We start from the raw sequence: 17600 nt of genomic DNA, 5'->3' as shown, positions 1-17600 counted from the left end.
GATGACTAGTAGTTCTGTTTCTAAAACTATGTGGACATGGCAATGTCGCAATCATTTGAATAGATACTTACTTTGGGAAGACTAGTATCGGACAGACCTATGAAACTTTACTGTAAGAGATGAAAAATCTGTCATAAGTAAATTTCATTAAAATTATTAGACACTAATCCTCAATACCTGAGTGATTTGAGATTACTTGTTTGAGAACTGGTTACTTTGACGTTGTCAACCGTCGCACCGTAAAAGAAGGCTATAAAGGCAACTCTTGGGTAATCACCTATCAAACGAAGTCTAATCTCAAGATCGCAAGATTGGGATTGCCCTCCCATAAATCGGGATGAGATGCTGAAAGTTGTACAAGGCTACTCGGAGAGCTAGCAACTGTAAAATGCATGGGCGTGTTCAGATGAATCATAGGCTATGATTATCTGTTTATTTGATTAGTTGAACTCTGAAACCGAGAAACACCTCTGGACATAATAAGGATGACAACTCTTACCTTATGTTCAAGAGCAAGCATCGAGCGACAAAGGAATTAGGAAATGCACACTTGTCCCTAAGGACAAGTGGGAAACTGAAGGAAATAATGCCCTTGGTCCAAGTATGCATTTAATGCTAAGTCTAATAAATGCGGTTCAGTATTAATTATACAAGTTAATAATTCAGTGAGATCAAGTGAACTGTATGCCTATCTAGAGGCCGCTTCAGTTCAAGTGGAATTAATAATATTAATCCACAGCTTACTCTTGACTGAACCCGTAGGGTCACACAAATAGTACGTGAACAGATCAAGAATTTAATGGAATTTTTTTTTGGCAAATAATAATGAGCTTTATTTACCAAGTAATCAGAGTGTTAACGAACTCTGAAAACACCAACTGTCCAACAGACACAACCAAACACCTAGCTAACCAACACAAGCTAGCTAATGAGCACAGAGGCTACTACTGACATCTACACTCAACATTAAACATTATGTTGCTAACAACAGTCTTAACTGGATCAACATGATCCCTAAAGACCTTAGCATTTCTTAGCAACCAAATACAATAAACAGACTCAATGAAAGCTATACTATACTTGCAAGCTTGCTTCTGTGTGCTTCTGTGTGCTTCTGCTTTTCTTCACTGCAATATGAACTTCCTCATGCCAAGGCAACACAGTTCTATTCACACCTAAAGAAAGCAGAACCTGCTTCCAAATCTCCTGAGAATAGGAGCAAGAGAAGAAAAGGTGCTCCAAGTTTTCATTTTCCACCTGACACAGACCACAAATACCATCAATATTCAGCTGCCATCTTATCAATCTGTCTTTTGTAGCAAGTCTGTTCTGCACTGCTAGCCACACAATGAAGGTGCTCTTTGGACTAGCATGGCTATTACAAATCAATCTCTTCCATCCCACCTGAGCTCCAACTGGATGAAGAAACTTGTACATTTTCTGAATTCTGAATTTACCAGCTTGCACAAACTGATCCACTCCATTTGCCTGCAGAAATACTTCTCTATTATGCCAAATTTTCCTTAATGACCAAGTTAAACCATTAGGAATTGGCATAGTCCAGAAGTCTCTATGCTGAATGTAATAAGCATGAATCCACCTCACCCAAAGCCTATCCTGCTTCAAAGCTAAAGCCCAACAGTGTTTCAAAACTTTTGCTTTATTCCACACAGTTAGATCTTTAAGATTCCACCCTCCACAACTCTTAGGGAAACACAATTGCTCCCAAGAGATAGAAGCTTTCCTAGAATCTGCATCAGCACCAGTCCACAAGAAACATCTACAAATTCTCTGAATCTCCTTCATCACCTTTTTAGGCATAACAAAAATCTGACACAAGTAGAGCTGTATACCAAAAAGTACAGATTTCACCAGTTGCAGCCTACCTGCATAGGAAAGGAACTTAGAAGTCCAGCTCTTGATTCTAGCAACAGTTCTATCAATGAGAGGCTTGCAGTCTGTGAAGGAGAGCTTCCTAGTTGTAAGAGGGACACCCAAGTATCTGAAAGGGAAAGAACCCTTAGGAACCCCAATTGAGCTAACAATACTGGAAGCAACATGATCAGAAACACCTGCCAAATAAACTTCACTTTTGTGCAAATTAGCTTCCAAACCAGAAGCCAAAGAAAACTTGGTAAAAGCATCAAAAAGAGCTTTCACAGCACCCTCATCAGCTCTGGAGAACATCAACAAATCATCAGCAAACATCATATGGGTGAGATCCAACTTTTTGCATCTAGGATGATAAGAGAAGTTAGTATCTTCAGCAAGAGCAGCAAGACACCTTGACAGATATTCCATACCCAAAGCAAACAAATAAGGTGAAATGGGATCACCTTGTCTCAACCCTTTCTTTGCAGGAATTGGTTTAGTGGGACAACCATTTATCAGAATGGAATAAGAAACAGAATAGAGGCACTGCATCATCCAATTCACAAACTTCAAAGGGAATCCTAGCTCTGACAGCATGGTTTTCAAGAAAGGCCACTCTAAGGAATCATAGGCTTTTTTCAGATCCACCTTGATCATACACCTAGGAGAAACATGTTTTCTAGAATAGCACTTCACCAACTCACAAGCCAGCAAAATATTATCAGAAATGGATCTACCAGGGATGAAACCAGATTGAGAACAATTTACCACTGTACCAATAACACCTTGCATTCTAGCAGTAAGAATTTTGGAGATAATTTTGTAAACAACTGAGCAGCAAGCAATTGGCCTAAAATCCTTCACACAAGAGGCATTCTGAATCTTAGGAACCAAAGTAACTGAAGTGTTGTTCACTTGCTTTAACATCACCCCAGTTCTGAAAAACTCTCTTACTGCTTCATAAACATCAGCTTTCACAATCTCCCAAGCTTTGAGAAAGAACAAACTATTGAAACCATCAAGCCCAGGGGCTTTATTGATATCAATACCTTTGATAGCTGCATCAATTTCTGCATCTGAAACAGGAACCACCAACATTTTTGCATCAGCAGTAGACAGCTGCTTCCCTTTCCTAACCACTCCAACATCCACACCCATCAATGAGCTAGCTGCAGTACCAATCAACTTCTTATAGAAAGAGCTAACTTCTTCCTGAATTTCCTGAGTAGTGCTAAGCTTCTTCCCAGAATCATCATACAAAATATCAATACTATTCCTAGCTATCCTCTCCTTCATTGCACTAAAAAAGAATTTAGAGTTAGAATCTCCTACTTGCAACCACTGAATTCTAGCTTTCTGTCTATATGCACTCTCCTGAATTTGCAAAAACTTCTTAAGAGTCTCACTACAATCCCTCTCACTTTGTTGCACATCACTATCAGTAGGGCAAGAAGTTAACTGGATCTGAATTTGACCCAAATCAGCCCTTAACTCCTCAATTCTCTCATCAAGCTTAGAAAAATCTTTATGATGTAACTCCTTCAATCCTTGCTTTACTGCTTTCAGCTTAGTCCACACCTTGAACATGGCTCCACCCCTTGGACAGGACACATCCCATCCCTTTTTAACTACATCAAGGAACAGAACATGATCAGCCATATAGTTAAAAAATTTAAATGTTCTACTCCCCCCTCCCATATGAATATTGCAAGACATAACCAGAGGTGAGTGATCAGATATGCCTGGAGGCAAATAATCCACCACAGCATCAACAAACTTAGAATGCCACAAAGCATTAGCAATGGCCCTATCTATTCTGGAACAGATTCTCAAGTTACCTTGCCCCTTATTGCTCCAAGAATAGTAACTCCCACAACTCTTAAGCTCAGCCAACCCTGCAGCATCCATACAGCTATCAAAATCCTTAGTTTCCCCTTCTGTAACTGCATTGCCATTTACTCTATCAGCAGCTAATAAAACTGCATTGAAATCCCCCATGACAAGCCAAGGACAATTAACAGTACTACTGAAAGTAGTGATCTCTCTCCACATTGGTCTTCTAGTATCAACAGAGTGCAAACCATACACAGCTGAAAAGAAAGCATCAAACAAGCCATTCTTAGTAGCAACATGACAGTGAACACAAAATTCAGTTTTTTGGATAAGCTGAACTGACACCAATGCATGCTTCCAACCAATCCATATCCTTCCCCTAGGAGAGTGCTCATAATTCATAATCCACTGCCACCCAACCCCTATTTTCTTCTGTATTTTACAACTATTCTTCTCCTGGACTTTAGTTTCTAACAAAGCTACAACACTAATGTTATTACTAGCTAAAAACTTCTTTATTTCAACTACTTTAACGGGATCATTCAATCCCCTCACATTCCAGGTACTAATATTCATGGTGGATCAATTGGGAATTCCACTCCATCACTATCAGCAACCAATTCCTCCCCATTCAAATGGACTTCAGCAAGCCCCACAGTCTGAGCTGGAGTTCTAATATCTCTTCTTCTCCTTGAAACAACTCTCCACCCTTCATCAAGCACTGGAGCAATTGGAGTAAAAGGCTTATCATAAACAGATAACTCTCCATTCTCCCCATCATCCTCTTGTACAGCATCATTAGCAGTCAACTCATCAGTAGTTTGTGGTTCAACATTTGGTTGCACTGCTTTAGGTTTCCACACCTTCACAACCTTCTTTCTCTGAACATCAGCTGGCCTAAATCTTGTGGTATTGACTCTTGTCTGAGTACAGTCATGCCCCACAATCTTACACTTCTGGCAATAATGTGGTAGCCATTCAAACTCAACCACCTGTTTAACAATGTTACCCATAGGGTCCTGAATCTGCACAGATTTAGGCAAGTCACCAGTTACATCCACCTCAATAAGAATTCGAGCAAATGAAATTCTTTGCTGTTTAGAAGTACATTCATCAGCATATAGAGGATCTCCAAGCAAACTCCCTATTCTGCTCAATGAATCACCCCCCCAACAGCTCAATGGTAAGTTAGGCAACCGAATCCACACTGGTACTACCCTCAATATTTCCTCCTGGAAATTAAAACTTGATGTCCAAGGTTTAACAATCATAGGTTTGCCAAAGAACATATGAGGACCAGCCACCAGAACTGATTCCTTATCCTTCTTTGACTGGAATCTGATTACAAAATAGCCCTCATCATGGAGGAAAATCTGAGGTTTACCCACTTGGTGCCATTCTTTTGCAATGAATCTCAAAATAGACCCAATCGAAGGTTTTTCCCCAACTACATACATGACAACTGCATTTCCCCATAGATCATTCATTTTTTGTATCTCATGCTTATCAAGTACAGCTATGGGTTTACCATCACAGACTGTGGGAGCAATAAAATTGAACGCAAAACCTTTAGAAAGGAGTGAACTACCTTTGAATAGACTCACCCATGGTTTTGGGTCCATATCCAATCGCCTTTGAGCTGGCTGCGCACCATTCATCTCACACTCTGTTTCTGTACGGACATCCTCTGTTTTCTGGGCTGGATCTACACCTGGGTTCTCCTTCATCACACTCTGGTGGTGCATTTCCTTGAGTGCAGCATTAACACTTCTCACCAGGAGGTCCACCCTATCCTTTCCCACCACCATTTGATGGCTATCTTCGTAAAACTCTTCCAGAGCTTCAACCAGCGATGGCGGTCGATTTACATCAGTACGCACTGACCGCAACCAACCAGCCGAGTCCTGGTAATCTTGAGAGTTGTCTAGACGTTCCATCGACGGCAGCACATGGTCAGAATGAGGCAGCGTAACTGGTGTCACCAGACCCGCACTAACCCGAGGTTCATCAGGAATGGGTATTTGTTTTCTGAGTTGGTTCTGGTTCTTAGGCCTCGAAACTTCTTGATGAAGAAGAGAGGAGGCTTCCTCATTCACTTGAGCAATCTCAAGCTTCTGCGTTTTCTTCTTCCTCGCCATTTTCAAGATTGGCGCACGTTAGTAAGTGAACCTTAACGTACACCACACCATGAGAGAGAAGAGAGAAGAAGTTTTAACAATCTAGGGGTTTTGATTTCTTTAATGGAATTAAATACTCCATCTATGGATATTCGGAATCGACGGATCTCGGTTCCAGTGGGAGCTGAAATCGTCAAAGGAAAATTATGGATACTCCGGAAACGATGATATTGCCGGAAACGGAAATATGGATCGTATCGGAAACATAAATATTATCCAAGTCGTAGATGTTGCCGAAAACGGAAACATGGTACGTATCGGAAAAATATTATCGGAAATGGAAATATTGCCGGAAACGGAAATATTGTCAGAATCAGAAATATTATCGGAAAATAATTCCGGAATCGGAAATATTAAATATTTGTTAGAAACGGAAATTAATTCTGGAATCGGAAATGTTAAATATTGTTCGAATCGGAAATGAATTCCGGAATCAGAAAATTAATCGGAAGCGCGTCGTACGAAATAAGCATCGGACGAGCTTGCTAGACGAAGCCCCAACACACAAGCCAGGCCCACGTCCAGCAAGCCCAGCGCGCAACACAGCAAGCCAAAGGCACGCCAGGCCCAGCGCAAGGCCAGGCCCAACGCGCCAAGGCTGCGAGCAACGTGGGTTGCGAAGTAGCGCTTGGGCTGCGACACAGCACGCGGGCTGCGAGCAAGGCAGCGAGCTCGTGTGGGCTGCGAAGCCTGCAATGGGCTTCTTGCGCGCGCGCGGGCATGGCCTGCTCGCTTGTGGGCCGTGCTCGTGTGCGTGTTAGAGTTTGTGCATGCATCGAATCCTAAAGCGATTAGGATTAGATTAATTTTCTGAATTACTAGTTTTATGGAAACTCTAATTTTAATAGAGTTAGAATTCTTGAATCCTAGTGGACTTCCAATTCCATATTCCTACTCTAAAAATATGTAATGGCATTCACAAATTTATGTACACATAATTTTCAATCATACACCTAGTTTTAAGGATTAAAACTAAGTATGATATTTTCCAAAATATTCGAACATATTCATAGAACCTTAGGTGTAATTCTAGTTAATTAAATCTAAGGCGGATCCGAACGTGTTGTGAACTATCTATGGAGGGACTACACTTGGAGTCCTAAACTTTTTCTTGTTCGGTTCGGGCGCAGCTAGGAAGGGCACGCTACAAAGTGTATATATCCTAAATTATGCTAATTGTTATGTGGCAATTAATTTGGATTCCTGGCTTTATGGTTTTTCCGCATGATTCGATTATATGTATCATAACCTAACACCTCGATAGCGTAGGTCATAGGAATACAGATTCGGGCCCGTATTCTATCTTCCTAAAGGAAGGCTATTTCAATTAGACAACTTAGTCCATTGACTAATCCATTTAAATGAATCGTTATTCAAAGTTAGTCTAGTGAAAGTTCTATGTGAGTCTTTATGTTGTTACATAATATTGTTTACTATTTATTAGTATCATGTTAGGATTGTTCATTTATTATTATCATGTTAGGATTGTTTATTATTTAGTATGTAGTACTCAGTTTTGTTGATTACGTGTTTTTGTTTGTGTGTGTTGATCATGGCTATGCCTTATTGATCATGTGATGACCCATTTTGGTGAGCAGTCTCTAGGGATCAATAAGCATTATCCATTTACAGGTTTGAAGATGATGCATCATTGAGTTCAGGATCGGAGAGCTTGTATAGTTTAATTTTAATTTTCTAAGTTGACTTTGATTTGTCTTGAGTGGACTTTGTACTTGTTGAATTGGTTATGTTGACTTTGTTTTTCATTGGTTGATTTTGGAGTTAATTCCGTAGTTGACTATTTCCAAACTTAAAGTTACTTATTATTTTTTCCGCTGCAAATTCTGAATAAGCCGATACGTTTTCACACGAGCGATAATGCCTTGATAAGTCTCTATGTTTTATATAAAAATGGTATTTTAGAAAAGAGAGAATTGTCGGGGTGTGTAGACACCTACTTTTATCCCCATTCCCGAAAGGGAAGGTTCGATGATGAAAGCGTAAATCTCCACTTGACAACGCATCTCCTATAAAATAACGAATCTCAATCACCCTTTTTATTTCACCCGAAACCTACTATTTATAGAAACCTGCTATTTATGGAAACCTGCTAAAAATAGTAACTGCCGTAATAGGTAGTTGTTAAAAGTGACAAGTCATAAAAGATAGAAACTTGTCAGAATTAGGTGTTGCACTCCAACATAAATCCTAAATGAGATAGAAATTGCGAGAGAATCCTATTCCTAATACGATTCAAAAATAAGTTATGTATTAATTAAAATCCTAACGAGCCTAGAGTTCGTAACGGGCCCAGACGCATCCCGTCACAAGGTTAATACGCACTAAAAGACTCAGTTAAATCTCAAATACTCCGGATTCTAGGAATCCGAATCTGACTAAGGAAAACAGCCCAGATCCTATTTTCAACGCCTGGCTCTGGGCGCCGAAATCTTCGGCGCCCAGGCCTGGGCGCTGAAAATACCTAGTACGTGTTTTTTCCTAATTCCTCGTGGATTAGAGTTCTACAATTCTATCTTTCCACGAACTCTTTTCTATAAATAGGGCCTTAAGTTCGACGTGAAAAGGACAACAACACACAATTATTATTCTGAGTATCGAATCTAAACCCCTAAGCCTAAGCCTCACGCTGCAAAACTGATCACGCGTTCTGTCGCAATCGATCCATAAATCGAACAGAACGTATCCCGTCCCATAATTTGAGATTCGTTAAATAATAGGAGAAATAGCAAAGTCAAAGTGGTTAGTTTTCTGAGAACCGTGACGCACCTCTCAAGGGTGCGTCGTAATGTGTCCCTTTTCCATGGTTTAATTGCTTTACTCGCCCTTTTATGAACTGTTAAACTAACTAAATCTGATTGTTCGATCACGCCTAACAAATTTGATATTTTTGGGAAATTGGATTATCATGCTAGGTCCCTTAAAACAATCTAAATCAGATAATCACGCTCAATCTAGTACTATATGTTGCATATTGTTAAAATCAACTCAGATTAGTTTAATAGTTAACGCATGTCCCTTCAATTATTTATGCTGAGCTAGTAAGGATATCCTGCCTCTGGAGTTATCGAAGAGCGAGTACTCCTCTCGGTAGTTACAGTCCCCCGAACCCTCAATCTCTACCCTGCGGGTGTACGTGGGCCGATCAACACCACCAGGGATCACAAGGGAACCTACGGCCGTCGTGGTCAAACATAATTGCACTCCCTTTATGTCACGATAACCGGGTTTTGTCAGTTTTTCTCATTGTCGTTAAAAACTGAATGGCGACTCCTATATTACTAGTCAATTGGGTGTAAACTCACAGGAAATCCAATTACACTTGATTTGACAAAAAGAAGCGTCACACCCACGAGGGACGAGGTCACGCATTAGCCTCGTGCTTTTTCGACCCCCTCACAGTGGCGACTCCGCTGGGGATAGTGAAGGAAATACTCGTGCTTGTAGGTAATCAAAATAGCCGAAGGGTGAAACGATCCTACCCCGCGTTTATTTCCCCATCAAGTTGGGACGACCTGAAAATCAGCATATTAATGTGAACGGGCAGAACCGCATAACGAATCTTAGCTCCCTTGATGTTTCATCTCGGGAGTTGGGACTAAGGATACCCATCGCCAACTGGGGGGTGCATACGCTTTGAATGTTGTCCACTCGGCACTTTTGCTAGTAGTACACCCGTCCCAAACCCAATCGCTCGCCCACTAGGTCCCTCTCGCCTGCATGCCCCCTTGGCTTGCACTTGCGGGTTGGCCTTCTGGGACGAAATTCGTCTGTTGAAAGCACTACCCCGACCGGGGCATGCGGTGGATCTGCGATAGAAGCGGTACCAAGCCAGGCGCAAATAACTACCCATAGAAGCCTATCATAAACTACGTGACATATTATTATTGCTTCATGATGTGATGGTAGTAATGTGTAGGGAAATATGTGATTGTGTGACAAACAATGTTAGCAAACCAACGACCTAAAAAAATTTCCCAAACATTCATAAACCAATTTGCCAAAGAGTTATACCGAAATACGTGTTCCGCAAACCCGCACGATCGCCACAAAAATAAGCGACGCTCGGGACGACCTGCAACGAATCCCACAAACGCTGCACGACGCGTAAAGGACGTTATTAGGCAAGCACGCAAAATCGAAGTCGCATAAACAAAAGTAGATGCAAAAAGAAAACGAGAACTAGCGAGGGACGCATTTTCAACGCCCCTGGCTGGGCGCCAGAATTTCTCACGCCCTACGCTGGGAGCTGAAGTTGTTGCTTGGCCTTCTGATCAGGCGCAGCAGTCTCGGTGCCCGCGCAAAAGGAAAATACGTAGCATAAAAAAAACCGTTCGTAAAAAGAATTGCTACGAGGGCGTAAGAAAAGCACTCGATTCTAAAAGCGACTCATAAAAAAGAATAACTCTTTGCGTCGTTGTTAGGCCTCCTACGACGACAATTCTCGGCACCAAAACCGAACATGCTAATAATTATGAATGTCACACGGGCAAGTGTTTCGAAAATCCAAAGAATGACCAAAAGAAAGAACTAAAAAGTGTACCAACAAAAGAAAGAGTGAAAAACCAATAGAGAGAGTCGAAGTCTAGACTAAGTAATACTTGAAACTTAGGGACCTAAACTTTAGCTTATCTTATGCATAGGACTGGGCCTGCCACTTGATGCCGATCAGGAAATCAACGGTTAGTGCGCCTCGAAGATACATCGCCAACACCAGGTTAGTGACTCCAAGCTCCGTCCGTCATCCCTCATTTCAAGGATCTCCGCTTCCCCAACCTCGATTCGCACCCTCAAACATGTCCATCGAAGAATTGCGAGACCAGATGGCTCAAATGACCCAACTCATGGGCCAACTGAAAATGGAAAACGAAGCCTTAGCGGCTGCACAAGCCAAAAATGACCTCGATAACGAGAAGAGGATTGAAAAAATGGTCCTACAGCAAACCATTGGGAGCAAGTACTTCTCCCTCGATCCTGAACCTTTTCCTGGCAAACTACCAGAAAAGTTTAGTTCATCTGACTTACCAAAGTTTAAAGCCATGGACAATCCCCGTGATCATCTATTGAGCTTTGTGAATGCCATGAACTTGAAAGGCGTGGACAAGTCCATGTATTTACCTGCCTTTCCTTTGTCCTTGGAACCTGTGCCGCTCAAATGGTACTATGACCAGGACCCTAAGCTCTTCCCCACTTGGGAAGACTTTGTCAATGTCTTCATCAAGCAATACTCGTCGAACATGGATTTTCAAGTCACCATGCGCGAGCTGGAAGTTCTCTTCCAAAAGAAAAATGAGGGTTTCACAACCTACTTTGCTAGATGGAGGGATCAGGCGGCCCAGCTAATCAATAGGCCTCCCGAAACAGAATTGGTCCAAAAATTCATTGACAACATGGACCCGGCCTACAGTTAGCACCTTAGGTACCTGGGACTTGACACTTTCAAAAGAGTTTATGATGTGGGAATAAAGATCGAGGATGATCTCGCAAAAACAATACAAAGTAAACCCGCATACAAAAGCAATACCTACAACAGGGGCAACACATCCCAAGCCCAAGAAGTCCATGCCGTAGAGGAGACTCCCGCCCGAAGAAGCCCTGGAAGATGGGTCCGAGACCGAAAGTTTGCCCCACTCGGGTCGACTTTGGTACAAGCCTTTGAAAGACTAACCAATCAAGGAAAGTTGAGACCTATAGGCCCCACCCGTGACCCTCCTGTCAAGGGAAAATATTGGGTCGAAGGTACTTATTGCAAATTCCATCAAGGAAATGGGCATGACATTGAAAACTGCTGGAATCTAAAACATACGATCCAGGACATGATAGAGGATGAAGTAATACCTCTCCCTAACGTTGGCAAACCCAACAACAACAAGAGCCCACTCGGCTCTTGTCACATCTCTCTCGACCAACCAGAAAATGAGAACTTCGACCCCACGGTGTACATTACGCCTCAAGGTGCACCACTCGCTGTGGTCCCTATGGATCGAATCGAGAGAGAAGTGTGCGGTGTGTGGGATGATGATGCTGAAGATATTTACCTATCTCAAGTGTCGGGCCAGGACCTCTTTACTGAAACTTGGCCCGGGTATGCTCACATCGACACCACCCCTCAGGAGCCCGAGGTCGACAACCTCACCCGATCCGGAAGGATATACCTACCAGATATTCGCCCACCTCCTATGGACGATATCCCAGTTAGGCAAACTCTTGAGAATGGACGACACGCCACCGTCGCAGAAGTCATTGAAAATCCTCTCTCGAAACAACTAAAAAGAACCAAAGCCGAAATTACCATCTGGGATCTCATGTGTACTTCAAAGGAACATCGCGAAAAGCTTATTCGCTCACTCGACCTCATCTCAGTACCTACAGATATCACACCTGACTCATTGGTTAACCACGTCACGAGAGATGCCGGAGAAAAGGCCATAGTTTTCACTGACAAAGACTTGCCCAAAGAGGGGGGTGCTTACAATAAAGCCCTCTATCTAGTAGTTGGATACAAAGGACAAAACATCCCCCTAGCGCTCGTAGATAACGGTTCGGCGGTTAACGTTTGCCCATTGCGAACCGCCCATTGCTTGGGGCTAGGAAACGATGACTTCCAAAGCTCCACGCAAGGGGTACGAGCCTATGATAACTCTCGAAGGCCTGTGTTGGGAAAATCAACCTTACCATACAAACCGGACCTGTGGCACGCACCACGGAGTTTCAAATAATCGACATCAAGCCCACTTTCAACCTCCTCTTGGGGCGACCTTGGCTCCATGACTTAGGAGGTGTGGCTTCTACCCTTGCCCAAATGGTTAAACTTAACCATAACGGGGTAATACTAGAAATCCGCGCCCCTTCTCTCGACGTCAGTTGTACTATGGTTGGAACGGCCGAAACTGCAGACGACCTTTACGGGTTTCAAATGGAAGAAACAATCCAGTTCATCGAAGACTATGATCCAGCATTCCTAGACCCGCACGCATCCCGAGTCATCCCTAGGATGCTGTTAGCTCAAGGTTATTTCCCTGGAACCCCATTGGGCATAAGGAAGAAGGAATGCACATTCCATCCTTTACCCAACAAATCTACTCCCTTTGGCTTAGGCTATGAACCAACGGAGGAAGATATTGCTGACCGCCTGTCTGGGCTACGCCTTAACAAGGCCAAACAAACCACCCTCCTTCCCCCGTATCAAAGAACCCTTAACGGGATGTTCGTTCGGGAAGGAGAAGGACACCCATGCTGTGATTTCCCTGAACCCTTCGTTCAGGATGGCTTGCTAAAACCAGGATTTGAAATCTTTCATGACTGCCACACCTTGGATGAGGCACCCCACCTCACCAAGACTAAAACAGCTGAAATATTGGACAACCAAGATTTATGGACATTGTTTAACGAATCGAGGCCTATGGAGGACGAGACTGTGATGACTACCCTAGCTTTACAAGATGAAGGATTCGATCCAACCCGGTTAATCGCTCCTGCATCAACACTAGAAGAGATCGAGAACGGATGGGTGAAGACATATCAGTGGGTCAATGCAAAAGGAATAGAATTCGAGATGAGTACCGGTGAAGGACCAAAGTTTTACGAGACTAAACCCAAGGCTTGAGCCACATAGAGCACCTTGATAAAAAGCGCCTAGTAGTTCTTTAGATTGGTAGAAAAATAATAAAGACTTTAGATGGTCCTAAGACCCCTTAGAATATAGGTCAAGTTTATTTCAGTGTGTTTTCCTTACTTTCCAAATTAATAAAGGCGTAATATTTCTCCTAAAATTTTATTCTAAAGTAAGCACCAAATGTACTTGCAAAACACAAAAATAAAGAGGCGGCCCACTCTAGGCCCAATAAACGAGACCCACTCGGTCTTGAAATCGTGTCATAGGAACCAATTCCCGAAATCCACAAAATAAACCGTACCATCCCCTTCATACCCCCAAAACATAAAGGTCAACCAGTGTCATCATAAAAGTCAATCCCTGCAACCCAAAGAAATCAAAGGAAATCAAAATCCAAAACAAATGCAAATGTTGCTTAAAAAGGGAATTAATAAAATGTAACCCCATCATACCCTTCAAAAACGACACGCACCTCAAACCCACCCAAAAGCCTACACAAAGATCTTCATAACTCCCGCACCCTAACTCCATTTTCAAAGCCGTTTCGAGTCACGAATAGAAAAAAATTAATCCGGACAAAAATGCGTCTCACGCTAACAGTCAAAAAAGCCTCCGAAATAGCCTCAAAATTAATTTTTATACAAGTAAAAAGGCATAGCACTAAAACGAAAAAAAAGAAATAAATGCAAGAACACGTGAAGCAAAGCGTCAAAAACGACCGCCAGAAATCATTTTCAGCGCCCAGGGCTGGGCGCCGAAATCTTTGACGCCCCAGCCTGGGCGTTGAAACTCTCTGCCTGCCTAAATTTTTTAGAAGTGCTCGTCATTTTATCCGCACATAACAGAAAAATAACAAACACTTGGGGGGTACAACACGTATCCAAATAGGCTCACCAAAAAATATAGCCATACAAAAAAGTACTCGAATTTCATTTTTTACGCGACTTACGGCAAACAAAAAACAGCAGACGAAAATAATGATAATACTTCACTCATTTGACCGATTAAGTAATATGCTACCACCTCAGGGCATATCTATTAAAATCCGGCATCCTAGAACTTATTCTAGCTAGAACTACGCGCGACCTGATTCTGACAAGATACGTAGGCAATCCTTACCAAGGATTCGGTCCAATAAAAAAAAACATATATAAATTGTGAAAAAAGTGTTAGACATATAAAAATATAAAAAAGATGAGAAACAAAAAAATGAAAAATAAAATACGCCTTTATTGAAAAATAATAAGAAGGAAAACAAAGTGCTAAGAAATGAAAAAACAAACACAACTGAAATAAATAAAGGGCACCTACACCCTAGCAAGAACTACACTACTCTAGTTCTTCCGGATCATCAAATAAAGTCTTGTAGAGGGAAATGTTCGCAGGATCCACCCCCACAGTCTTCTGCGCTGCCCCTATGTCAATCTCCATAAGAACCGGCTCCTGGACACTAACTTCCAAAGATGCCAAGGCTTCAGAAACATTCTCAGTTACAGCCCGCTCAGCCTCAAGGGCACAGACAATGGTGGGAGAAGGATTATTATCATCAACTAGACTAGTCACTGTTTCTACAGGCGGCTGAGCCTTCCTAACCCATACATTGTTCCGACGACGATCTCTGCGAGAGCTTGCATTTCTTTTAACAACAGCAAGCCCCTTCATGTTAGGCATCTTTTTAGGCCTGGAACTGGAACGGGGAGGAACTTCCTTTCGCTTTCGATCAGGACGAGCTTTCACAATCTTAATACCATGGGTTCGAGGTTTGGCAGAATCAGGACCCTCATACTTAACACGAATACGAGGTATCAAAAGCTCAGCCGGCTCCCCATTTCGAGCCTCGGTCCTCACAGCTTTATCATCGGAGCTCATCCAGAACTTGTAGTTTTCAGAAAGACCCACAAAGCCATTTGTAGCTACGGCCCAACGCGGGAGACCATCATAATACTTAGCCCACGCTTGAACCCGTGCTTGTGAAAAGGCCGCTACTTTAGGTGGTACCGTATCGGAAAAGGGGATAGTCTGCCTTAAACCGTATTGACGCATGACTCGGTAAGGGAAAATATAAGTGGGCCGAGATAGCCCCAACAAAGAAACATAAACCGATACATCAGAACCCCCCGTCATAGTAGTCAAACCCCACCACGGTACCACCCACTTAATAGAACCGATACCATGAGTAAAAAAGGAGGCCCACTCGGCCTCGTCCTGGCCTCGGTGCAAATATTTTCGGTTACCCAAAGCTATAGGGCGATAATGTTTAGGATCGGCAGGAGTTTCCAAGAGCCTAAGCCGTTCCACGAGCCAAATCTGCAAAAAACGGGTACGATCTAAAAAAAATAATAATAAAAAGAAAACGGTTCCTGGGGCGCAGTTTCAACGCCCAGGACCAGGCGCCGAAAATGCAGCCCAAGGCCCAGATTTCACAAAACGCGGAACAGGAAAAGACTTAAAACCGTGTTGCTAGACACGAGGCCCTATGTACAATTAAGATCAAGCCCAAAAGCACCTTTAAGCTCCCAAACAGCAAAAATAAATAGTAAAACTTGGTCGAAACTTAGACTTGTCTCCAGGAACATATATGTACACTTTTCAAAACAAATGTGAAATATCAAGGTCATTCTTCGAAACACCAAAAAATGTTGTTAAGTCGTTGGTTTCTCAAATAAAAAATGTTTGCCTGTCAAAAGATTAATCCGGGCCAAGATAAACCGGATGATATTAAACCTTGTCGCCCAAAGACTGAAGTCGCACCCCACGACTTCGCCAAAATAGCACACCACTATGAAAGGTCGCTCGCACATACGAGCACGACCCCAAACATGATTAAAAGACGTTATGAAGTATGAGAAAAATGACTAATAAAGCCCAAGTGCTTGGGGGCTCGCGAAAAGTATACTCCAACAAAAGTGCGCAATCGAAATCACATTCCCGGACTACGCTATACGCTGTCCCATGTTTGGATGATCTCAAAAGAACAGGTTCGACCTCAGAAAAGGGTCGTCATTGACACTTGTACGTGGTCCTCTGATCAAAGACCAAGTAGTGGCAAAAATCGAGCCGTAAAGACTAGCTCGAAACCACGAAAGCAGATGGTCGCAAGACAGAGGTCCGTCTAAACCCGTTGTCAACCCACGTTCAGGTTACAACTAAATCCGAGCATCCCTTGGAAGAATTCGTTCCTACGAAGAATGGATAAAGAGGAAATCTCAAAAGAAATCACAATGAACAAAAAATAGAGACTTGCCCACCTCGATCAGGCAAGATCGCGCCACGAACCACGCGAGTTCCAAATCAAGAAAAAACGAATTCAGGGATGTCCACCCTTAGCGGACAGGGCTCGCCCACCTTCAGGGGGCGGGGTCTGCGTCACTAGCCGCGCAGATCCTCGGTTTTCGAAAAATAGAATCTTCAAAAAACAAAATGAAACAGGCTCGCCATCTTCAGCCGGCGGGGTCTACGGCGCAAACCACGTAGGTCCTTATTTTCAAAAAAAATGAACACAAAACAAATTTCAAAAATAGATTCGTCCACTTCTATCGGACGGGGTGTCCACCCTTAGCGGACAGGTTCGCCATCTTTAGCCGGCGGGTGTTAGGTTATGATACATATGACAATTCATAAATCATGCGGAAAAACCATAAAGCCAGGAAAACATATTATTTACACATAATCATTTAGCATAGTTTAGATGCATACTCTTTGTTGCGTGCCTTCCCTAGCTGCGCCCGAACCGAACAAGAACAAGTCTTTAGGACTCCAAGTGTCATCCCTCCGTAGATAGTCCACAGCACGTCCGGATCCGCCTTAAGATTGACCAACTAGAATCGCCCTTAAGGTGCTACTTATTTTCGGCTAAATGGGCAAGAGTTATGGCTGATTTTACTGCTTAAAAATCCTAGTTTTGAATACTTGAAAACTTGTATATAAATTTATGACCCTAGGCATATATTTATAGAACCTTGGAAAGGATTTCGAATCCTGTTAGAATACTAATTAACTAATTAGAATCCTATTAGAACTCTAAATAATTAATTTAATCTTTTAGGATTAGGAATTAATCTATGCACGAATTCCGATAGCTTTAG

Source organism: Spinacia oleracea, chromosome 6, assembly GCF_020520425.1.
Source record: "Spinacia oleracea cultivar Varoflay chromosome 6, BTI_SOV_V1, whole genome shotgun sequence".
Taxonomy (NCBI): domain Eukaryota; kingdom Viridiplantae; phylum Streptophyta; class Magnoliopsida; order Caryophyllales; family Amaranthaceae; genus Spinacia; species Spinacia oleracea.
This window is presented reverse-complemented; position numbering follows the sequence as displayed.